Source organism: Cheilinus undulatus, linkage group 10 (genome assembly GCF_018320785.1).
Source record: "Cheilinus undulatus linkage group 10, ASM1832078v1, whole genome shotgun sequence".
Lineage (NCBI taxonomy): Eukaryota > Metazoa > Chordata > Actinopteri > Labriformes > Labridae > Cheilinus > Cheilinus undulatus.
Window position 1 is genome coordinate 33945596 of NC_054874.1, and position 26165 is coordinate 33971760.

Genomic DNA, 26165 nt, shown 5'->3' on the forward strand with positions numbered 1-26165 from the left:
TGCAAGTAAATAACTATAATTTGACATATTAATCAAGAAATAATAATGTGCTTTACTCTTTTTTTCAGGGTTTTTTTTGTAAATCAGTAAATTTGAAAATTCATGGATAGCAATAATAATTATATTTTAGCATTAAAAATATCATTTCGGTTAAAGAGCTTCTACATATTGGTGTTTTAACCATTGCAGAAACATATATATATATATATATATATATATATAATATTTGAAAATAAATAAAATAAGTAGAACTCCATCAGTACAACTTGTGGGTTTAATGGTGATCTCCATCCATTAAGCACTTGCAATATCGTGATGACAGAAGCACTTCAGTGTCATCCTGGACATGTTACAGTTTGAAATAGTAGGTCTTCAGGGAGAAGTGTAGTTTTTTAGTAAATACAGTTTCCATCAGCCCTTGGTACCCATCATCTTTTGTGCTCCACTCAGCTTGATCTGACAGCGCAAAAATGGTGAATACTGCAAGGGAGGATCAGTCTATTGGGACACCTGAGCAACTGAAGTTCTTGAGATTGTGGAGACTCCAGTGACTTTTAAACATCTGACATGTGGAAGCATTTTAGCTTCTCTGTGTCAAGAAATGAGAAAGGGGAAAAGGTGATGGACAGACAAACTCTGTCAGACTGCGGTCACACACTTGATAAGGAATAGGAGTAACATGAGAAGCCATTTGGCAAATCCAAGGAGCAAAACCCTGCCAGGCCAAAAGACTATTAGGGAAGCAACAACAGCAAGAGGGCTCAACAGATCATAAGCTGTATAAGTGAAGATATCTGCTAAGACCTACAGCTGTGTTCAGTGGGGAACAATGAAGGTTTTAGAAGGTTAGTAAACACTGGAGCCAAAGCAGAAGTATATATTTTAAGCTTTTTGCACACCTATGGTACTTTTTGCCATATTGTAATATTTAAAGTGCAACTGTTTAATTAATGCCAAAGTCACTTTATTCCAAGTATTCATTTGTTGTTTTAGGTTTTTTAAATACAGCAATATATATACTGTGGACTTGTTGTCAATGTATTACTGTACTGTGAGATTTTGATACCGTAACATCCCTATTATGCACATTAAACAACTCGTATGTAAATGTGATTGAAAGTGTGTATAATGCATGGAGATCACAAGTAAACACAAGTTTAGCTCATTAAGTTCGACTGATTTTATTTATTTTGAATAAGACTTATCCTAGTATCATTCACAACTCACTCGAGAACATACCCTTTTCAACAATGTTGGATTCGCTGACAAATATTTATGAGTTTGAAGAGCTTTAATCCCTGCATTTGTCATAATGGTTCATGAACTAGAATTATTGCTGTTTTTGATCTATATGGTTTTATAGTAGCAGGAATTGTACCCATGTTTAATATAAAGCACTAACTGTAATTTAAATAAATGTTGTCAGTGTTCTTGAATGCTTTGTCTGTAAATCCTGTCAAGTGTTAAGAGTGATTTTATGAACTATTGAAGTTTTTACTTTTCATTGGTGAGCACATTTGCATTACAACTTTAAAGACTGCTGTATTGAGACATTGTTTTAGTTTAAATAAAATCATCAAGAATGTTTTTTTTTCTGATGTTCCTCAATCCTTTGCAAGAAAGAACAAAGCACCACTATTTTCTTTAAAATATAACCATTTTACTTTATTTCATTATCCTGCAAAATTACTTAACAACAATAAACTTCAGATTATTTAAATGTTATGACGGTATGCATTAAAACTAGAAAAGCACTCTGATCTTAGACCCCCACCATTAGCCCTATCTCCCAACAGTGAAGAATCCTTTAAAAAACATTCCTGGATCCAGACAGTGATCTGGATCTCTCCCAAAATCTAATTCGCCAATTATTCTTTCCCCAGTGGGGTGGAGGCAGATGCAGATGCAGGTGCACTGACAGTCTCACCCATGGTCTTAACGGACGGCTGAAAGTCATGGCAGAGGGTGAATAGTCCTCTATTCCTCCCAGCATTGTGAGTATTCTCACTACAATTCACTGTCTTTCTCTCTGTTAAGCTCCAACTGGTCTCCTTGACCGGGCATGCATCTGTCAAACTCGCTAAAATCTTGCTCAAGTCTTCAAATCTTGCTTGAAGGAGTTCACCTAGCGAAATGAAAAAACAGATCAAAATGTTGGAGGCACAGCTCGCAATACAAAGCTAAAACTGAGAAATATAAGAAGAGATTTCATAGTGCCAAGAAAGAAAGTGCATCCAAATCACCAGTATTGGGAAAGTTCATTTTCTACATGAACTACTTCAAAGTTCAGTTCACAGATTTTAAAATTAACTAGTTCAGTTCATAGTTCATAATTCAAAATTTTGAACTAAGTTCACAGTTCCAGAAATGAACTAGCTAATAGTTCTTTTTATTTTCAATATGTTGCTGCGAGCTATTACCCTTAGAATACTGGCATTTCCCCATTGTAGCCACCCATTCAGTCACTTGCACACAGGGCCGCCCCTGGCCAAAGTGAGGCCCTAAGCAGCAATCACACCCCCACACACACACACACACACACACACACACCATCTCGGTATTACAATAACACATACAGAGTCTGTGCAAATTGCAATTCAGCCTGAGTTAGTTAAATATAAGAGGCCATTCTTAGTAGTAATTTAGTCATCACCAAGGATAACATACCAAAAACTACCACAGACCTGTGTCTTTCAGCAAAACTAACTTTTATCTGAGAAAAAGATCATTGCTTTGATCATTGCTTTCAATGGTCATATTCCTTGTTGCAATAATAAAGATAATATTCTTAATGTTTATCTGACTTTTTTAAGAGTTATTTTCATCATAGGGGGCGGCACAGTGGTTAGCGCTGTTGCCTCACAGCAAGAAGGTTGCTGGTTTGCTTCCCGAACAGGGCCTTTCTGTGCGAAGTTTGCATGTTCTCCCCGTGCATGCGTGGGTTCTCTCCGGGTACTCCAGCTTCCTCCCACCACCAAAAACATGCTCATTAGGTTAATTGATCACTCTAAATTGGCCGTAGGTGTGAATGTGAGCGTGCCTGGTTGTCTGTCTCTATATGTCAGCCCTGTGATTGACTGGCGACCAGTCCAGGGTGTACCCCGCCTCTCACCCAATGATAGCTGGGATAGGCTCCAGCCCACCCCCGACCCAGAATGGAATAAGGTATAGAAAATGGATGGATGGATTTTCATAATAACATTAATTCCACACAGGGGCGGATCTACCGGGGTGGCATGGGGGGGAACCCCCCTGGCCCCAGTTGCCACCCCAGCTGGCAGCCTTCAATGCAAGAAAAAAGTTTTAGTTCACTGGACATTTTACGCGAGTTAACTCTGATGTCCGATTGCAAGTGTATGCAACACCTGATGAGTCGGCCCCGCCCCTCCCCCCACGGTGATGACTGCAGGAGGACTTGGCACAGCTGACCGCAAGGAGCAAACAAGGTAAATTAACTATCTATGAAAAGATGGCTATCATCTAAAAAGTGCGTGTATGGAGTTGTGGTGCTGATACACATCTGGCTGATGAACTATGGCGTCATATTTATGTCAAAAAGGACGGGCAAGATTAAACATGCCCACGAGCAGGTTACACAATTTCACACACAGGTTTAAGCACCGCGAGAGGTATACGGGCACCCGGCTGAAGCTCTCACCGGGCAGGCCACTTTCTCCCCCTCCCCTCTCGCTAGCAGGTGCCCGTGTACCTCCCGCGGTGGTTAAATTACGCGCGAGGACTTAAAACCTGCGTGTATGAAATATTATAACCTGCTCGTGAGCATGTTTAATCTCGCTCGCCCTTTTTGACATAAGTATGACGCAAGAAAAATACAATCAACATTAACCTGAGTTTGCATGTAACATTAGCTAGGTCCGACGTCAGGTCTGTTTAATGTAGGAATACTTATTGAAGTTTTTAATGCACGCTCAAATGTTCGATGTCACTGAGTAGCGTCCTGTTTCAGAGTGCAGAATTAAATAAAAAATAGGCTGAAACAGACAATTTTATTTTATTGGGTATTCAGCAAATCTCTCTCATGACGATGTTTTATTCTGATTGTCCAATGTTTGCATGTATTAAAGATCTTGTAGTAAGCCAAAATGAACACTTAGGTTTCTATTGTAACAAGTATGGTTCTGATATAAATCATACTCTCTGTAAATAATTTGACACATTATTTGACAGCAAATGCCTAGATACAGCCTATAGCCTGGATATATATAAAGGCTTCAAAATAAAACATCTAATTAAGGACTTACAGTAAAACTTTATTCTCATAATGTAGCTATTGCTACAACCTTGCAAATTACCCAGTTTAATCTAAAAATTTCAGATTTCATACCCATATTTTTATCACTTTAATCTTTCAGTATTACAACTTAAATGTCAAAGTGTTTATTTTGTTATTTGGCTCCAATACTCCATCATCCTCTGCTTTGCCACTGAAGCAGTCCAACTTTTTCTCAAAAATATCTTTATACTCAAATTTTGTTGAATCACATTCTTGAAATGGGCCCCTGGATGTACAACCTTTTAAAGGCTTAACAAACCCATTCAGCTCCTATAGAAAGCTCTTATTGACTGAAAACTTTGAATCTTACATATATCTGTTTGGGTTCCAGCTCACACTGCAGGCAGTGGAATCAGACATTTACACACCCAGCATTTAATGTTAAGATTTGCGTGATTATATATATTTATATGCGACTGTTAAAATTAGATGAAAATCACAGTAAAGTCCTTTAGAATTTTATATAAGGAATAGGAAAGATGACAATGTAAATTTTCTCTCACTAAAGACTGAGTTGGTAGAAATAGAGACTGATCAAAGAGGGAAAAAAATGTTCTAATAAAAGTGTTTGCTTTGGAGGGATTCAGTAGAAAACTTGTGGGGGACTGTGTTCTGTGTGCAATGTGTTTAGACCTATTATAGCATCTGAAGTTGAAATTCCAAAATTGAGAAAGGAATGCACACCAGATCAAAATGTTCTACTGTGTGTTGAAATACAACCTGAGTGGCACTATTTCCTGCATGTCTCCGCTCTATTTCCCGTTTCCAACTCTGTCCACTGTCCTATCCATAAAAGGGCAAACATAAATTAAAAAAAAAAAAAAAAAGAAATATCCCATGTTAACACTGATAAACATCAGTGACATTTTTTTTGTAATTAATACACTTATTGTATCAGCCTTTGTATAGACCACTGCTGGTGTAAGAGTGTAAAAAGTAGTATTTTGTTGTAAGGTGGCATATTTTAGTTATTTGGTAATAATTAGTGGGGATGCTGAGTAAGCATCCACACTATTGTTATCCTGTTCTTTATTAGTGGGGATGCTGAGTGAACATCCACACCACTGATATCCGTGTCGGCCATTTTGTTTATTATTCCTCTTCCTCCGCGCCGGCTATCTCCTCTTTCATACTTTGTCGTATCGACACCATTTAAACTTCAAAAAATCCAGTTTTTCGGCCATTCGACTGCTATGACTTTTCTCATTTCTAACTTTTATAATTTTTAAAATATTTACCTTTGTTTAACAATGTCAAACAGATGGCAAAATTTCACAAATCTGCACTTTTTTCCACTACTCATAACTTTGGCACTCCTTGGGCTATTTTCACTATTTTACTATCATACTCTTCAGCTTCTTGTGCTCTTTTCAGCTATTTTCAATACTATTTTATACTATTTAAGTAGTGGAGGACATAACCACAATTGTTCACTTTGTGATACAAGCATGAAATTTGGTACAGTTATAGCCAAAGGCATTCCAAAGAAAACTGGATATGGAGGCATCCTGAATTTTCAAAATAGCGCCCATGGCAGCCATTTTTCAAAATGGCCACCAATGAAAACCGTTTTCTCATCAATCTTCTTATCAGGGATGATAACAAAGGATGATGAAGAATAAAAAAAATGAAGAATAATTATTTTGACAGTAGTCATCTGTTACAGACAATGTAGTTGAGTGGATGTCGGAGCACAGCAAGGGCACACTGGTGACACCACTGCTGTGAAACTCAGCATGGGGTTCAGTGTCAGCTAAATACATTAGTCATTAATGTCATTATCTCTATAGTCAGTATCAATCTACTCCTTTCAGTGATAGTTTAGTGGTGGCATAGTTTAGTTTCCTAAATGCTATCTAATACTAGTCCCATATCTAGTTGATATTGTGCATATTTAGATGTAGTAAGATAGCTGCACCTGAATTGACAGGATGTGCCAGTGCGGGAGAGCTGAGCCAAGGGTAACGGGACTTTACATGACTTCATGTAGTTACTCGGGTAGTGTACAGATCGCACAGGAATTAAATAGCACTGGATGAACAACCCAGCTAGGTGTAGGTCCATTTTTGTAAGAAGAGTTGTGTGAGGCTAACCTGACATGCCAGATGGATGTGTTTTACACATCCATCTGGTAAAGGTTCAATAGGAAATGTTTGAGAAAAGGCAGAGGATTTGAAAAAAACTTGGAGTGTGATTGGATGAATGTTCTGTCACATCTCTACGGGCCAATAAGAGCAACAAAACATGACTTAGCCGCTATCGAGCTATGCGTGCACAGCTTGTGAGGAATAACGTGAAACATGGCGACTATAGACATGTAAGTACTTGACTTTTGTCATTTTTGAAAAGAAAACAACTCACTGCTGTTCTTTGTTCTTCTTTTAATGAAGAAATGTTGTCAAGTTCTGATAAAACTGGCGCTTTAGCAGCATCCACGCTAATCTTTTCCTCCATAACTGCACTAGCTCTTGCTGCTGCTTGTTTACGTGACGACTCTGCTGCGCCTGAAAGTACTGCCCCTCGTTGCTAATTGGTCCTGTCACTTTCTAACCGGGCCCAAACAGTTCAGATGGGAGCTTTGCAAGATGGATTCGCCAGTGAAAAACAAGGAAACAGGCATATCCATCTGCTTTGCAAGGTAAGAGTGAGGTAGTGCAAGTGCAAAAAAGCTGAATTAAACTGCACATCCCTTTGTTTCTGTGAAGGAGAATGTTGAATAGAGTGCTGTGACAGACAGAAGCGCTTTCCCTCTCTTTCATTTTTGCATCCGATTTTATACATCGCTTAAAAAACCACCTCACTCCCCTCACTCTCCTTTTCCCATCCCTCTCCCAGAAAAATACCCCCCCCAAAAAATGTTTTCACTGATTCACTGAAGGTTATTTTAAGTTCAAGTTTACGTAAAACTTAGTGTAAATTGTAAATAGTTCTTTTACTCTTGTGATCAAAAGCATTGATCTGAAGCTCAATTCTGAGGTGTCTCTAATTTTGTAATAAAGAAAATATAGCAGGTAGCAACTTTTTTCTACTATTAATGGCTGCACACTGCGGGAAGGCGGAGTCGGATCATCCAACTCCGCCCACGATGACGCCCGTTGGATGATCCAGCGTCCGCTGGATGATCCAACTCTGCCTACGATGACATCCGTTGGATGATCCAACTCCGCCCACATCCTTTGCTTAGCTTTAGCTTAGGTTTAGCATTTTAATCTCAACTGGTTAGGTTTAGCATTTTCATCTTGACTGGTTAAGTTTAGGGGTAGCTCAATGGGGTAGGTGTATATTTGCCATGCTGCGGCAACACACCCAACACACCCCAGCGTATGGGTCTACGCCCGGCCGTCGGGCTGTGGGTCTACCCCAGGCCGTGCAGTAGCAGACCCTGACCCCAAGCCCCAGCATATGGGTCTACGCCTGGCTGTGGGGCTGTGGGTCTTCACCGGGCCGTGCAGTAGCAGACCCCGACCCCAAGCCCCAGCGTATGGGTCTACCACCGGCCGTGGGTCTACGCCAGGCCGTGCGGTAGCAGGCCCCGACCCCAAGCCCCAGTGTATGGGTCTATGCTGGGCTGTGCAGTAGCAGACCCCGACTCCTACTGTGGCAGACAGGTGATTCCTGCTGCGCAGCAGAGTAGTGAGAGGGAGGGGGTGTGGCGCAGCAGAGGAGAGGGTGTCAATTGTAGACACCTGTGAGCTGAGTGAGGAGAAGAGGGGAGACAATGGATTTCTGGGGGAAGGGTGAAAGAACAGAAGGAGTGCAAATACAGAAAAACTAGTAAAAAGAAGTGATTTATCTGCTAAAAACCAGAAAAGAAATCTCAAACAAAGTTCAGAGGGGTTGAAATACGTATTAGCTTTTACTTTGGAGCCTTCAAAAAGTGGGAATCTGAACTCCTGGAGCAGTGTGAGATCCTGTGTCTGTGATGGCACTGAAATCTTCTGTGGCCGGATTACCCTCCAGTCTTTGATGTTAAGACTCTTCTAACCGCAAGTTACCCATTACCCTCTCTCCCACATCTATCTGTCACCTTTCTTTCCCATATACCCTGCCATTCACACACATACACCATTTTGGTTTTGGCTGAAGAGGCCTTGACCAGTGGACATTGGGTTTTGATTTTGTTTTAACTTGGGGAATATTTTATTTGATTTTGGTTGAACCTTGGGGGAGGGGGGACATTTGTATCATGGACTGTTTGCGCTTGAGAACCGCTTGAATTGTGGACTGTTTGCACTGAAGGAACGTTTCATTTATGGACTGTTTGCGTTTGAGGAATGTTTCATTTAATTTTGCATGAACTTTTGGGGAGAGGGACGTTTGATTTATGGTCTGGTGAACTTTGGGAACACTGAAATTGTTTTGTTTGTGCTGTGGGGCATTTGAATTATATTGAACTGTTAGGACAAATGGGGTCATTCCCTGAATGAACTGATTTATGTTGTGAATTGATAAAATGCATTGAGAAATCTGCCTTAATTGAAAAGTGTTGTGTTGTACTGTTAATCGTGTCCTTAAAGGATTTTTGAGTTCTGTTGCCCTGAAATTTGGTTAAAAGCAAAGACAAACAGAGACATAACTGATTCTTGGCCTTCATTCCTTTTGTAGTGGAATTGTTATTTTCTTTAGGCCTTAAATATGTTTCTCCACCCTGAGATTTTAAATGATAGACTTAATTGTCTGTCTGGCGCCCAGTTAAATTAACATATTATATATATTTCTGGCCTTTAGTTACGCTACACTACGCTGGGGCGACGCTATTAAAACCCGAGTGGAGGTGGCTTCCGCTTCACATTGGAGGAGCCATTAAGCCGAATGACACCGAAGGTCTGCAGCTGGACCCTTCTCCTTCTAATCGCATGATGACATGGGAGGACATCATGTGATGCCCAAGGATGTATTGTGGACGGGGCTGGATCTTTTGGGCGGAGTTGGATGATCTGACAATTTCTGACAACAATTTCAGGCTTAAAAAACAACAGCCTCAAACTCAATTTCCATTCCATCTTTTCAATTTTTATGTGTCATATGAGATTGCAAAAAATAAAACAACCACTGTTTAAGCCACACCCTTTTCTTATCTAAGCCCCGCCAATTTCTCACTTAACCTCTACCCTCTCCAATGGTATGGTAGACAAATTAAACTGATGAGGTCCTTAATATCAGTAAATATCCATTCCTGATGAGAAAATTGATAAGAAAACGGTTATCATTGGTGGCCATTTTGAAAAAAATGGCTGCCATGGGCGCCATGTTGAAAATTCTTGATGCCTTCATATCAACATCTTTTGGGAATGCCTTTGGCTATAACCGTACCAAATTTCATGCTTGTATCACAAAATGAACAATTGTTATGGAATTTCTAGTTAAGCTGCCCCACTAAATACTTTTTCAACTATTATGCTTTTTGCTGATCAAACTTTATCAAGATTTTGGCTCTCTCAGGTGTTGTAGAGTGAGGCTTAGAGAAATGACATCACCGCTAGAGTGAGAATAGTGACATGAGATTAGAGGCAGCTCTTCAAAAACAAACGGCGCTCCTGAGAAAAATATTGGCTCCAGAGAAATCATTTTAACGGCAAAACGTAGCTACACGTCTCCTCTTGCTCGCAAAAAAGATTTGAGGTCAATAGGATTAACGGTTTTGGCACAGTGATCTTCAAAGCGTGACTCACACCAGTTAGCACTTCCATCTGCAGCAATACAATTTTGGACCAAGATCCCTGACTGTGAGCTTTCAGAACCCTATTTTTTAACTTACAAGTGAAGCATGATTTTTTTGCTTCCCACACATAAAAAACATATCACCGCCTTCGTCAACTTCTGCTGATTCTCCCAATACCTTTGGTTTTCTGCTAGCTTTCACAACAGCTTAAACTGACTTTGTTTGAGTGCATGTACTGGCCCCTTAACTCAGTTTTCTGAGCTGTTTTAACAGAAGCTGTCACAGGTGTTTCTACTTATGCTTTGATCTCAGCTGTGACTTGATTAAACAATGATGTGATGCAGGCTTTGATCACCATAGAAACCTCGGAGCCCTACACAGACATAGAATAAGTCCCCTTAACCATCACATACATGTAGCTCCACATAGCTCCCATAGTTGCTCCTTTTCACCATTTTTGATGCTGTTTCTCACCCATTAAAGCTACCAGTTGCAATTAAATACCACTTGCTTCCTCTTTTTTGCCCGTTTTTGCCATTATATCCAATTTTTGCCCATTTCACCATTTTTGCCAATTTTTAACCATTTAAGCTACCTTTTGCCATTAAATACCACCTTTTCCTAGTTTTGAACCCATTTCATTTTAAAAGCTACTTTGAGCTATTCTTAAGGCTACTTTGAACTATTTTAGGCTACTTCGAGCTATTCTTATGCTACTTTCAGATATTTTAGGCTACTTTAAGGTATTTTTATGCTATTTTCTGATATATTTAGGCTACTTTGAACTATTCTTATGCTGTTTTCAGCTATTTTTAGGCTACTCTGAGCCATTCTAATGCTACCTTGAGCTATTTTTATGCTATTTTAGGCGATTTGCGGCTACTTTCATCTGTTCTTATGCTATTTTCATCTATTTTAGGCTACTTTGAATGATTCTTTTGCTACTTTCAGCTATTCTTAGCTGTTATTATAGCTTAGCAGCTATTTTAGGCTACCTTTAGCTATTCATATGCTACTTTGGCCATTTTAAGCTACTTTTAGCTAATCTTATGCTGTTTTGAGCTATTTATATGCTATTTTCAGCTATTTTTAGGCTACTTTGATCTACTTTTATGCTTCTTTCAGCTATTTAAGGCTACTGTTAGCTAATCTTGTGCTATTTTCAGCTATTGCATGTTGCTTTCAGCTTTTTAAGGCTACTTTCAGCTAATCCTATGCTATTTTCAGCAATTTTTTGTACTACTTTGAGCTAGTCCTATGCTATTTTCAGTTATTTTAGGCTACTTTGAGCTATTCTTATGCTACTTTCAGCTTTTTTAGGCTACTTTCAGCTAATCCTATCTATTTTCAGCTATTTTTATGCTACTTTCAGCTATTTAAGGCTACTTTGAGCTATTCTCTTGCCATTCTCAGCTATTTTAAGCCGCTTTTGAGCTATTTTTATACGACTTTGAGCTATTTTATGCTATTTCAGCTATTTCTAGGCTACTTCAGGTAATCTTATGCTACTTTCTGATATTTTTAGGCTACTTTGAGCTATTCTTATGCTTCCTTGAGCTATTTTTATGCTACTTTAGGTGATTTTCGGCTTCTTGCATCTGTTCTTATGCTATTTTCAACTATTTTAGGCTACTTTGAACAATTCTTTTGCTACTTTCAGCTATTCTAAGGCTACTTAGATTGTTTTTAGGCTACTATGAGCTATTTTTAGGCTACTTTGAGCTATTTTTATGGCATTTTCATCTATTTTAGGCTACTTTGAGCTATTCTTATGCTACTATGAGATATTTTTATGCTACTTTCAGCTAGTTTTTGCTTTTTCAGCTATTTCTAGGCTGCTTCAGCTATTTTTAGGCTAATTTCACCCCTCTAGGCTACCTTTAGCTATTCTTATGATTTTTTTCATCAATTTATGGTATTTTCAGCTATTTTTGTGCTTTGTGGCTATTTTCTGCAGTTTTTCTGCAATTCAGCTCTCAGCATCCCCACACAATTTCAGCTGAAATTGCAATTTTGATCTAGTTAGTGGGGATGCTGATGAGCATCCATACTATTGATATCCACGTCGGCCATTTCCTTTATTAAACTTCTTCCGCGCCGGCTATCTACTCCTTCGTACTTTGTCATATTGACCCCTTTTGAACTTTAAAAAATCCAGTTTCTCCGCCATTCGACTGCTATGACTTTTCTCATTTCTAACTTTGATCATTTTTAAAATATTCAACTTTGTTTAACATTGTTATACAGATGGCAAAAATTTCACAAATCTGCGCTTTTTTCCACTGCTCATAACTTCTTGGGCTATTTTCACTATTTTACTATCATACTCTTCAGCTTCTTGTGCTCATTTTTGCTATCTATAATACTTTTTTATACTATTTATACTTTTTTAAAACTATTTTGCTTTTTCTAAAACTAAAACTAAAATAACATCCCAGATGGGCCAGCTCTTTTCATCCTCTAAAACTCCTTCAACTTCTAAGGCTTATAACTTCAGCTCTCTTTCACACACAGACTTCATTTTTGCTTTAAAACATAGACAAACTCTTCAGCTATCTAGGACTGGTTCATATTTTTGATATCTTGTATAGATTTCAAATAATCACTGATCAAACCTCATGAATATTTGAGCTCTCAGACGTCTACAATGGGGGTAAATGGAGAGACTCAGAGTGATAACATCACCGCTAGAGTGTGGGACAATAGAGGCAGCACTCCCGAAAAAACTGCGATCCTGAGAAAAATATTGGCTCCAGAGAAATCATTTTAACAGCAAAGCGTAGCCACACGTCTCCTCCTTCTCACAAAAAATACTTGAGGTCAATAGGATCGACGGTTTTGGCACAGGGATCTTCAAAGCGTGACTGATTCCCCTACAGCTCTTCATCTGCGGCAATACAGTTTTGGACCCAGATCCCTGACTGTGAGCTTTCAGAACCCTATTTTTTAACTTACGATTGAAGCATGATTTTTTTGCTTCTCACACATCAAAAATATATCACCGCATTCACCACCTTCTGCTGATTCTCACAATACCTTTGTTTTTCTGCTAGCTTTCACAACAACAGCTTAAATTGACTTTGTTTGAGTGTATGTTCTGACCAGTCAAATAGGTTTTTTGAAGTGTCTGAAACATAATCTTTAACAGGTGTAACTAATTTCTTTGATCTCAGCTGTGACTTGATTAAACGATGATGTCATGCAGGCACTTGTTACCATAGCAGCCAAAGGCCCTACACAGACAAACAGATTAATGCATCAACACTTCTCTTAACTATCACATACATGTAGCTCCACATAGCTCCTAGTGTTGCTCCTTTTTCAACATTTTTGTTAACATTTCTCACCCATTGAAGCTACCTGTTGCAATTAAATACCACTTGCATCCTCTTTTTTTTGCCCCATTTTGCCTCTGTATAAAAACTTAGATACCGCACTCTTCAACTTTGATTGCATTTTTTATGCTATTTAGCTAAGTTATGCTATTTTCAGGGATTTTTATGCTATTTCCAGCTCTTTTTATGCTGTGAGCTTTTTATGCTATTTTAAAGATTTTTAATGCTATTTCCAGCTATTTTAATGCTATTTAGCTATTTTACACAAATAAATGGACTTTTTATACTATTCCAGCTACTTTTATGCTCTATGGCTATTTTCAGGGTCTTTTATGCTTTTTAAAACTTTTAATGCTATTTAGCCATTTGATGCTAGTTTCGGGGACTTTTCATGCTATTTTTAGCTATTTTTATGCTATTTAAATATTTTATGCTATTTTCAGGGATTTTTATGCTATTTTTAGCTATTTTTGTGCAATTAAGCGATCTTATGCTATTTTCTGGGATTTTTAATGCTACGTATAGCTAATATTTTGCTTTTTCAGTGATTTTCAGCAGTTCTTCCACAGTTGAGCTCTCAGCATCCCCATGCATTTTCAGCTGACATTGCAATTTTGATCCAGTTGGTTCTGTTATTGTCTTTCACCATGTATATTTTTATTTACAATTTTACTCACGTGCCTCAGTAAGGGAGTCAAACTTTACTGAGTTAACATACCTTAATTTGGAGGCTTTTTGTGTAAATATCAATTGATAACGTGATTGAATCAACAAATACACTTTGCCATGGGTTGCCACCCCTAAAAAATCTCCTGCCACCCTCATGCCACCCCAGGAATATTTTTCTAGATCCGCCCCTGATCCCACATTTTTTTTTTTTTAGCTCTGTTTTGTTGGGGTTTTTCCCTCAGAATTAAACTAGCATAAACCAGTGATCTTGCCCCCCTCACCCCCCTCAAACACACCCCTGCACCCCTCACCTTCCCTCACACAGCAGCTCATCCGTTTTGCTTCTGTATCTCCCTCATTATAGTTTCTGTTTCTGTGTCATTATCAGTAGACTTTATTTTATTATATCACCTTAAAATACCTGTTTTCTTTATTTGTTTTCACCCGCGATCTGATTTTAAAACAGCTGATCAATGAGAGAGAGTTCTATGACATCAATTAGAACCAGCAGGGGAGCTTTACGGAGTTTTACCATAAATTCACCAACTAAAGGATAGTAGGAGCTGACTTTTGACAAGAGAGGTTGCAGAATAACAGGTGGATATACAGGACACACGTGATTAGAGTTTCTGTGCTGCAAGTGTCAGGAGAGCGAGCGCACATGGCGCGCATCTCACTGATCACGGATGGCACTGATTTCCAAAAATAGATATCGTGAGGGTTGATTTACTAACGTAACGACCAGGTAAAGTTTCTGTTTGGTCAACATTGCATATACATTACCTTGATCATATTTATCGTACAAACACCGGACTGATGTGCAGAGAGAGAGAGAGAAGATGACGCAAGCTGCGGTGTGACTCTGTGGTGGCTGGTGTTGCCAGATTGGGTGTTTTCCCCCTACATATTTACTGTGTGTTTTAGCCGGTTTTTTTGCCTGAACGGCTCTATGGAATCTGGCACTGTCTTGAACAAAGTTAAACTGTAAGAGAGCACCATTCACAAACGCAAGAATGAGCGAGCTCACAATAACATTTATCAGGCAGAAATACAGTACGTTCGGCTCATGTTCGCCCAAAATATGAACTAGTTCATGAACGATCGTTCATTGAACTCATTCAGGCACAACACTGCAAATCACCACCTACAAAAGTCAATGATTTGTTGAGACATCAAAAGTCAATTCACCCATCTAAAGAGCCCTTCTTTTCCATACATCGCTGATTGAAGATATTAGAAGAAAATATAAAAACGCAAAAACAAACACAGAAGTAGTTGATAGCAAATATGGTCAGTGGAAACATTCAAAAGAAGTACAAGCTCCAGCAGCATGCCCAGACTGCTTATGGGGTTGGAATGGCTATACCAGTAATTAGTCAACCCCTCAGGTGTTGCTAGGGGAAAGGAATTGTTGCTTTAGTAAAACTTTGTATTTTGATTGCAAAATGCATGAAATGATAAGTTTGTAGGCTTATAAGTTATTTTCTTTGTCAAATGACCATGGTATAAGCAGGTTAATGCCCTTTGAGGTGTCCAGTAATCAGGGATTAATGGACTTCATGGAGGCAACCATCCAAACAGGGCCCCCATGTCATCCATTAATCCCTGATAATTGGACACCTCAAAGGGCATTAACCCTTACTTATCTATTCAAGCAAAAGTTATTAGGATGGATTAACAACTCAAATCTGACATTAAAAAATAGTTGTAGTACTCAGTCTGAACAGTAGATTGCATGGTTAGTGTAACAAACAAAATGAAAACAGGAATGTGAATTATGATTAGATTTGATCAAAACATAACTAAAAGTGAGCATTGCTGAAATAAGTACAGCCACATATGGTAATTAATAAAGCAGGGGGAAAGTAGGCAGCAAAATCCAATGGAAAATCTATTATATCATACAAACCTTTGTTTTCGGAAATGAACCACCAGCTTTTGATCTGTTGGTTGGACGTTGAAGTACCATACATGTGGCTTTTGGCTCTTGCAAATTCATCTCCACACTCAGATCTCAGGGTACAGTAAATTGCCCCCATAATGCCATTTTCTGTGCCACAGTCTGTACGCAGACACATTGGAATGACTCCAAACTCTGCTACACAGTCCATGTAATGTTTTGCAATGATCTCAGGGTTGCTGTTGGACTTTCCACATTTCAGCCACATAACTTTTCTAGAGAAGCCATCGATGCAAGCACTTATTGCAACACCAAAGGGCTTTAATTTGTCATATCCATCAACATGCCAAGTTTTGTTGGGTCCCATTGAATGGTATGCTCTTCTGGCAAACCTGTGTCTGGAGCAATTCTTGGCTCCTGATGGATTCAGCTCTCTCATGAGGTGCATCACGTCATCTCTTCTAACACTGATTGAGTGTTTCTGTCTGAGGGTCTGCCACATGGCTCGGTAGCCTAAGAGTTGGCCTGATCCCGTCAGCTCTTCAGAAACAGCTGCCTGCACTGCTGTACTTGAAGAGAAGTCCTTTCTCCTGGTCAGGCCTAAATCCTGCAGCCTTCTTTAAGGGTGCTGAGGCTCATGTGGATGTTATGTCTCGTGGATAAAAGGTCCATTATAATATCATATTTGTGGCCTTCTGTCAAGTATTTTCGGATCAGGTCATTCTCTGCATCTTCTTAAATCGGAAAAGTAGGGAGGACAGTATTTGAGACCACAAGATGCAATCAACTATTAATGATATATGCCTAACTTTCAGCTATAACCTGATGGTTAACAAACAAGTTTTAAGGAGTGAAAACATGAATGAGGATAATTATCAAGCCTCCCATAAACACTCCTGTCAGTGCATGCTACATAAGTTAATGTTGTATAGCATTTGTAAACTGGCTTATATTTCTCACGTTTAATTTTGATTCACTTTTACTTTATAGATTCAGGGGCAGTCAACAGCCCCATCCAAATCTGCCACAGCAAGGCATGTTTTTAAAGAAGCTTTTCCTGAGAAATACTACCTGAATTCTGAATGAAAGTCTTTAAAACAGTTCAACATAATCCATATGGATGTGCATATGGTGAGATAAGAAATACTTTATTGATCCTCCCGGGGGGAAATTTACTTGTTACAGCAGCTTACAATGAGACAAGAAAGAGTAACTACTGAAAAACAAAAGATACTTAAAAGTTAAAATGAAAAATAGCAATAGTATGTTAAAAATTCCACACATTGTACACTTTTACACACATGAATCTGGTAGTTATTGTGCAGGGAATCGACAATGTAGAAGTGTTTGATAGCAGATTAATTTTAATTCATTTGTGTGGGCTGGGGTTCAAAGAAAATTCTTGTACAGGGAAATAGCAACTTTTTCATGGAAAAAACATAATATGATTTTCATGTTTGCGAAATATAAAACGATCTTATAACATGACATTACTTAATATCTGCACCATTTAACTTTTGTTTCAGTTTCTACCTTTTTATTTGTAATCCCCTTCATTAAGTTTTACAAATAAGGCAAAGATTTGTCTGAACAAACAATCCAATGCTGTGGTATTGATAACCTTGCACCTGAAGCTTTAATTGTGGACAAAAAGGGGGTAGGAGAGAAATAAGTTTTTCATTGAACATATTCCCTCTATATATAAGAAAGGTGGTCAGTACTGAGAAAAATATTTTTTTTAATTGGGCAAAACCGATAAGGATTTTGTTTACAACATTGTTTCATAAAAATCGTCAGTTAATTGTTGTCTTTACCTGATTTTCCATTGTTTCTCTGACAGTATATTAGTAATTACTCATAATACCACAAAATAATTTGTATTTGAACATATGGCAAGCCTCCAGGACAAAACGAATGTCTCTGCCACAGGAGCCACAGTGCGACAGGACTGGCTGCAGGTTGATGCCACAAAAAGGACAAAACATAACCTAGAACAAAACCAAAAAAGGCAATATATCAATAAATATTCTTTGGCACGGACTGCTGCTTCTGATTCTATGGAAGCTGGAAAGATCCAATAATGTGGAAGCTTGGGTCATAATCATCTTGTTGCTAAAAACTTTAGTTTTAGTTGAGATATCTAAGTTGTGTTTATCTGAGACTAGAAAGCTTGTACTTTAACATTGAGCTACAAACAATCAAAGGGTAGTCTAATATATTTCCCTTTGGTTTGCTTCTTATTTCCATTACTTGTCTTCTTCAGATCAGAAGTTCAAGTCTCAACTTGAATTAAAGATTGAACTAAAATTCCTTAAATCAGTGAATGTTTAATGTTTGATACTAACCTTGTTTGATAGTCTCTCTCTGAATAAAAACTGCCCTTTATTATCTTCTCTGGGTTCATTTTATCTTGGTAATTTTTGTGAAATAGCTGTAGTGATAACCAGTGTTAGTTGGTATAGCTGCAGGGGTCTACATATTCTCATACAGCTTTAAATGTACCACTGCCTCTTCCCTGACGCCAAGCCATTTCAAAGAGAAACAGAATTAACACCATTTCCCCACCCTGTGTCAGTCAATGGGGTGATGGGCCCATTAGTCTCCAATGTGTGCATACAACACTCCAGAAGAAAGAGTAGTACATAGGTTTTTTTCACATTTCATAACATTTGAGTGTACTGATAATCAACACTCAGTGGACATCTTTCCAGAACGTGCTTCACAGGAATTTTAATTTTATCGTTACTGTTTAATGTAGATGCTAATTTTTTATGGATAGTAATTTGACATGATCTATATATCCATCTATCTATCTAGCTATCCATCTATCTAGATAGATAGATTTAGAATATAAACGTAAACACAGCCGTTAGCAATAAAGTTATGTTCAACACCGCTACTCAAAATAATTTCTGTACTGACAGTATGTAATTTGTAGTGTGTTTTTTGTGATTTTTATCAACTGTAACCTCCTGTACAGTTTAATATGTATGTAAACAACTATCTAAATCAAATTGATCGAGTCCATTCCTTCGTCTGACAGCTTACGTCATGCATATCAGACCCCAAACGTAGCTGTCCATGCTGTTTGCCGGTTAAAATTACTTCTAAAACTTATCGATTACAAAATAAAATGTGCAAATAGTGGAGCTGACAAACGAACAGTGTTTACTTACTTTAATTATTCGATCCAAGCATGTCTTCAGCGAGTTTGCGTTGTGGTTGTGACTGCCGGTGTCATGGCTGTTGTATCCAGAGCCTTCAGAGGTTCCTGCTTTGATGGAATGGTCCATCCCTAATAAAGGCCCCACTTCCGTTGTGTTGTATTTTTGTGCTGTTGTGGAATCTGTTTGCCTCTGCGCTGTGCCGAGTTTATGTATCCATGCACGGCGCTGATTGTTTGTATTCATGTGCTGCAGCAAGTTTTCGTATTTGTGTTGTGAACTTTTGTTTTTCTGTTTTTCTCAAATGTGGTGTTTTTTCTTTTTGCAAAGCGTTTTGAATTTGCATTCGTGTGACACCTCTTGGCCACTGTACTCCCACAGTCATCACCATGGGGGAGGGGGGGGGGGGATATTAAACTAACCTATTAATGTTTACTGATAGTGTTGTTGAACTGATGAACTAACATGATTAACAACACCAATCTCTTACTTGGAATGAAGATGATCCAGATGTGGTGGATAGAGAGAGGCCTCACAGCAGAAATGATGATGACAGGGCAAAACAGGAGAGCAAATGGCAGAACGGCCTCAGAAACCCTTACAAAGCAACAGTATGATTATGGTGAGCTTAATGACCATGATGCTTGTTTGGCTTGTTTGCTTTTTTAGCCATTTGCATTTGTTTAATACTGCCATATTTGTATTTTGCTGATAACTTTAATAATGTGTACACCATATTTTTTTGTCTCTCATCAGGATAGACCAGCATATATGTTCCAGAGGGGACTCCAGAGAGGACTGTGGCCCCATTGCAGAGGTGGAAAAGTACCAGACTATTGTGCCCAAGTAACCGTACAGTAACTGTGGCTAAAAATTACTTGGGTAGAAGTAAAAGTACTGGTCTATAAATCTACTCAAGTAAAAGTAAAAAGTAAGTCATTTAAAATTTACTCAAAGTACTGAGTACTGAGTAGCTACTTTTGATATGCAAGGGGCTTTCACAGTAAAATATGACCTGTCCTTAATGTGTAATAACAAGAAGAAAATATGGACCTTCAACCAGGTTATTTGATATAATGTTTGACCTAACCTAAAGTACAACACAGCAGCTGTTTAGGGAAGAAATATGGAATCATTCTCTTGCTATATGCATGTACTGACCATCATGTGATGTGAAAGCCAAATGACTGGTCATTTTCCTGTTGACTGAAAGCTTGGACCTCCTTTTGGCTTTTAGTGTTTATTTTTTTACCTTAGTATTTGATGCTTTTTAAAATGTCATTAAGTAAAATACTTCACTCAAAGAATTCTTAAGTAATATTGATTTTAAAAACTACACAAAAAAAGTACAAGTACACAAAAAGCTACTCAATTACAGTGATTTGAGTAAATGTAATTAGTCACTTTCTACCCCTGCCCCAGTGTCAACATAAACCACTTCAACCCAGCCTTTATAAGCCACACATGGATGAGAACTGTATACTGTTATGTTGTTGAGTTTCAGTGCACCTTGCATCCCTCATTTTTATACCACACAATCAAGAGGGGGATAGTTGGAGACAGACTGGCACTAACTGACTGACTTACTAGCTTGTTTATCGATAAGGACTAAAAAAGCTGAGGAAAGGTGCTTAAGTTAGGAGATTCAAGTGAATGTCCTTCACCTTTCAAGTTTTTAGTTATCAAATGTCAGTTTACTATTTTCAGTTTAGATTTCATTTTCATAAATGCTCTGGGTTAAGTTTTTATGCAGTTGTAGTTATCTTTGCTTGTCTGTTTTTAAATAAAATGTCTTTTAAAATGGCTTCTTGTTGTAATTATGTTGCCCCCTTGTGATTTATTCAGGGTATAGATAGTCAGTGTATTTCCAATGTCCAACAGCCTGGCAAATTGATAGGTCCTTATAGCTATTACTGAATCACTGATCACTGCATAAGAATATGCCGTTTTTGGTTGGCTATTCAATTGGGTTCTTCAGGTTATTGATAACTGTATGAGTTATAGTCAAAACACCAATGCATAGAATTTTTTCATCAAGTTACATGAAATGTGTGCTGCCAGGTGGCTGGCTCCCCAATTCCACGCATTAAATTGGCCGGTCTGTCAATGACTCCCAGGCCACTATCCCCCCCCCCCCAGTCTGCCCCTGCAACCCCCCATTGTGGAACGGTCGCTTTCATACAGAACAGCGTTGCGGAACTAAGGCGTAAAAGTCTCGGAAAAGAGAGGCGGTGAAAGTAGCTACTGTGAGTCTCCACGCCTTTTCTGACCAGATGATTTTTGAGTTTGCGTGCATATTAGCCATGTGAGGACACAACAGCCGATCTCGGCTTAATTACTCATGCAGGGGATGAATTTCTGACTTAAACACTCACAGAGCCAGCAGATTCCAAAACATCTGGGCAGTTTCCAAGTAAAAATTTCTGAGCAGATCATCAGATGATCCATGGGGGGCAGAGAGAGGGAGCTACATGAGGAAAACTAAAGTCTCAACAGGATGAGTCATGTGATTTCTAATTTCTCGTGTTTTTTTTTCTTTATGGTACAACAAAAAGTGGCAAAAAAAAAAGAAGGAAAGACCGAAGTTAAGGCTGAATGTTCCTGGCTTATTTGATCATCTTTATGTTGTCTAAAAAACCTAAATCAAACTGATACTCAGACTGACAGAACACTGTGCCACACACTGACTCTCTCTCTCTCTGCGGTGCATATAATAATGCTTATCGTCAAAACAAGAGAATTTTCTTGCATTTAAGTCAAATACCAGTCTTCTGATGACTAATTTATGGGTATTTGGGATAGCAGAAAATTAAGGCAATCATATTTTTTAGAGTGGGTGATAAGAACTGCGTGCTTTACTAACGCCAATAAATTTATATGACTTAGTTGTATATTTTAAGTATTTTACTTAATGACATTATTAAAATAACACTGAATAAATAAATAAATACATAAAGCCACAACAAGGTGGTCCAAGCTTTCTGCCAGCAACATCAAAATGACCAGTCTGGCTTTCAATAATCAGATGACGGTCAGTACTTGCACATAGTAGGAGAAACCTTCCACATTTCCTTCCAAAACAGCAGGGGCATTGTACTTTAAGTAAGGTAACAACTTATAGTAAACAACCTAGTTGGAAGTCCTGTACATATTTAAGGCCAGAGTTCTAACATCAGATCGAGGAACCCATCGTATCTGTGGGCGTCAACACACGAAGTTGGCATTTTCAATCCTGTCTGCCCATATAACTCTGTTGAACTTTCTCTCTTATGCCCACGCCAAGATGGCGGCCACGTAGATGCACCTTCAGATAGCAAACACGTCATCTACGTCTTGACATCTATGGCGTAGAGTGCTTCATGGAATGGGTTTCCATGGTGGAGCAGCTGTAGCCAAGCCATACATCACCAAGTGCAAGGCATGTTCTAAAAGACAAAAAAGTGCTTAAGTAGTTATTACAAAATTCTTCTTAAATGAAACTTGTTGAATAGCCAAATGATGTCCTGATTGTTTGTGCATATTTACAGTAAACCTTACCTCAACCGCATGATTCCAGCCCCCTTTTGGAGTTCTGTGAAGGGTTTCCTCCAGGATGTGTTCCTTTTTCATCCTCAGCTGCTCTCTGTTTTGAAGAGAAAAATTTTTGAGGCTAACTTGTTAAAATCAGGACACAGCCTATAGGGCCGGTGACACCACAGAGCTAGCAACAGCAAGAATCAACCGTCAACAGTACAGCAAGAATTTATTTGGTCACTTCAGCAACACCAGAGACACACAGTCTCTCTGGCATGGTATCCAAACCCTCACAGACTATAAACCTTCACCACAGTCCTGTGAGAGTGACATCAGACTACTCAACAGCCTCAATGACCTTGACCACTTTGATACAGTAGACAACATACCGGCACAGAAGACCACCCCTCTCCCGGACGAACAGACCATGTGTCTTGATCCAGCCAGCGGGAAGAAGACCCTCTCCAGGATCAACCCAAGTAAGGCAGCCGGACGAGACAACATACCAGGTCATGTTCTCAAGGACTGTGCTGAGGAGCTCAAGGATGTTATCACAGACATCTTTAACATCTCCCTGAGCCAAGCTGTTGTCCCCATGTGATTCAAAGCTGCAATAATAATACCGGTCCCAAAGGAGCCCCACCCATCCAGCCACAACGACTATTGGCCTGTAGCACTGACTTCCATCATAATGAAGTGCTTGAGCAGCTGGTCATGCAGGACATCAGATCCATCCTCCCTCCCTCTAATGACCCATATCAATTTACATGCAGGTCTAAGAGGGCCACAGAGGACGCCACTTCTGCTCCATCCAACCCTCACCCAGCTGGACTCAAAGATCTCCTATGTGTGAATGCTGCTCTTACATTTTAGTTCAGCATTTAACACAATCATTCCTCAGCAGTTAACCCAGAAACTCGACCTGGGACTCAAAACCTCTCTTTGCAACTGGGTGCTGGACTTCCTCACAGGGAGGCCACAGAATGTCGGCAGGAGGTCAGCAGCAATATCACCCTGCTGCTCTTCCCCTTGCTGACTCATGACTGTGTTCCAACCACATTATCAAGTTTGCAGATGACACCACAGTGGTGGGCCTCATCATCAACAACGATGAGACCAACCACAGGAGGGAGGTCAGCCTACTAGCCCAATGGTGTAAAGACAACAATCTCTTTCTCAACATAGGGAAAACCAAAGAGAAACACCAAATCGCTTACCAAGAAGGCCCAAACTCGCCTCTACTTCCTCCGCAAGCTTTGGAGAGGACAAGTCCCACCCCCCATCATGTGCACCTTCTACCAGGGCACCATTGAGAGGGTCCTGACTGGCTGCATCACCGTGTGGTATGGAAGTTGCACTGCCTCCTGCCAAAGACCCTGCAGCACATAGTGCACACAGCCAGCAAGGTCATCGGTGTCCCTCTGCCCTCCCTCGCATTGGATTTAAAACAGGTGTGTCAGTAAGCAAGGCTGCAACCATTACCCAATCAGAGAGTAAGAACCAGAAACTGACAGGATTCTGCATCAAGTCACATTTTCACTCTAGGTTTCCTGCTGTCGCGGAAGTATAACCTAAGCTTAACTTTGCACTTTGTTTGTATTTTCTATTTATATGCTTTTGGCATGCAGGGGGGACCTGGAACAGTCACCCAATTCGTGTTTGCCCAGGCGGTGAAGTGGCTGCAGTATGCACCAGAGAGGGCAGGGGGGATTGGACACCAGCACCAGGAAATGTGTCACTAAATGCTATTGAATTGCAATAACAATGCGTTTATATGTACTTTAAAGTTGTCGGGTGTAGTCCTTTCTTGCCTACTCTAAAAGGATTTCATCACTTTTTCACATCCTGGCTATAGATAAAGCAGGGTTTTTAGGCCTGGATATTCATCTAATTACAGTTGAAATTGAAACCACCTTGATTCATAGTTGAGTAGAAATGTCCACGTTGTTTCAATATTCCTGATAAATGAAATACCATTGAAATTCTGTTGTTCTATGTTCAGAATATCAATGTTGTTTCAATATTAAAAAATGGTGCAACATGATGTAGAATCAACATCAAATTTAAATGTTGAGTCAATGAATTATGGATGGAAAAATAACGGTTCAATATAGTTTCAATAACTGCTTACTGTCTTGGCAACATTGTTTCAGTGTTCCTGATAATTGAAATACCATTGAAATTCTGTAGTTCAATGTTCAGAATATCAATGTTGTTTCAGTATTAAGAAATGGTGCAACATAATGTAGAATCAACATCAAATTTAAATGTTGAGTCAATGACTTATGGTTGGAAAAATAACGTTGGTTCAATATAGTTTCAATAACTGCTTGTTGTCTGGGTACTGAGCCAACATTCAGTTATTTGAGAGGAAGTCCCTTCTATCCATAAAAATTGGCCTCTTTTCATAAAGCGTTTAATTTACAGACAAGGACAGGAACTGAAATGAGCAAACAGAGTAAAAACAAACTCTCTAGGAGCTGACTGGAGTGCGCTGCGCTTTTTGGCATTCGCGAACAATGATCAGGAAAATAGTTCCACATACGGCTTAAAAAACAAAGGATGTGTACATGAAGTCTGTAAATATGACCCTGATGTTACTCTTATTAATATAACCTGGGGTTAAATTAGTCCGGGCTGTCAGCTGTTATTGCTGATGTTTTTGGAGCGTTATGGCTGACGAGGATGTGAGGGTTTTCTTTCATGCTTCATTGTGAGAAAACTTTGACTAGAAAACCCTTACTTGTCACGGGCTTAAGTGAACACAATATTATAATATCTTAAACTGAACGCCGCTTCTGTCATTCTGTGCATTACATGGATGGTCAGACTTTAGGAGGAATTGGAGAGACAGAGAGCAGTGAGATGACGGTTTAACGAACGAGGGGCGCAGAGGTTAGAGGGGTGCAGGAGTTGATGATCTGTTACATTAGTGGACCTATTTCAAATATTCAGGGCTCCTGACGTTGCCCCCCTCAGTGTGGCGCCCTAGGCAACCACCTATATTGCCTATGCTCAGAACCGGCGCTGACCCCACCATCCCCTCTAACACTATCTTACTGTGGTTTCATTGCAGTATAATCTAGAATCTTATTTTTGGCACATTGTACTATTTTGCACATCTTAACAAGCTGCTATAACATTACACTAAAACCTGCCATAAACTGCCCTTTATATTGTTGCACTAAAGACTGTGGTATGTTTTATATAGGTCGATTCTGTTTATATTGTTTTTTCTGTTTATATAGGTTGATTCTGTTGAATGTATATAGGTTTTTGTAAATTTCTAGTTTGTAACAGAACAGTTCCATTCGTCTTTATTTTTTAACAATCTCTATTTTGTAAAAATACTATCTTGATTCCTATTTTGTTACTTCTATATTCTTCTTATTTTAAGTGTTGGTGAGGGAGAAATGTTTTTCAATTCTTCTGTATGGCCACCATATAAGAAAAATTGACAGCAAAGATATCTTGAATCCTGATGTTGAGAACGGTTGAGAAAAAAAGTAAAAGTAACCTTAAGAGAAACAGTTCTCTGAAACTCCTCTGGAGTAGTGGCATGCCATTTCATCTTAAGGATTGCAGTCAGAAGAACTTCATTAACATAAACAGTATTTTTAAAAGAGTT

The 26165-nt window shown here is 39.0% G+C and overlaps 1 long non-coding RNA gene across 1 annotated transcript; it reads left to right on the plus strand.

The window, feature by feature from the left end:
* The first annotated feature begins 3224 nt into the window (after positions 1 to 3224).
* On the plus strand, positions 3225 to 20761 carry LOC121516571. The gene is made up of 3 exons (XR_005992491.1): positions 3225 to 3446; positions 19526 to 19646; positions 19781 to 20761. It is a non-coding gene; the product is annotated as an uncharacterized LOC121516571 (long non-coding RNA).
* The last annotated feature ends 5404 nt before the right edge of the window (positions 20762 to 26165 follow it).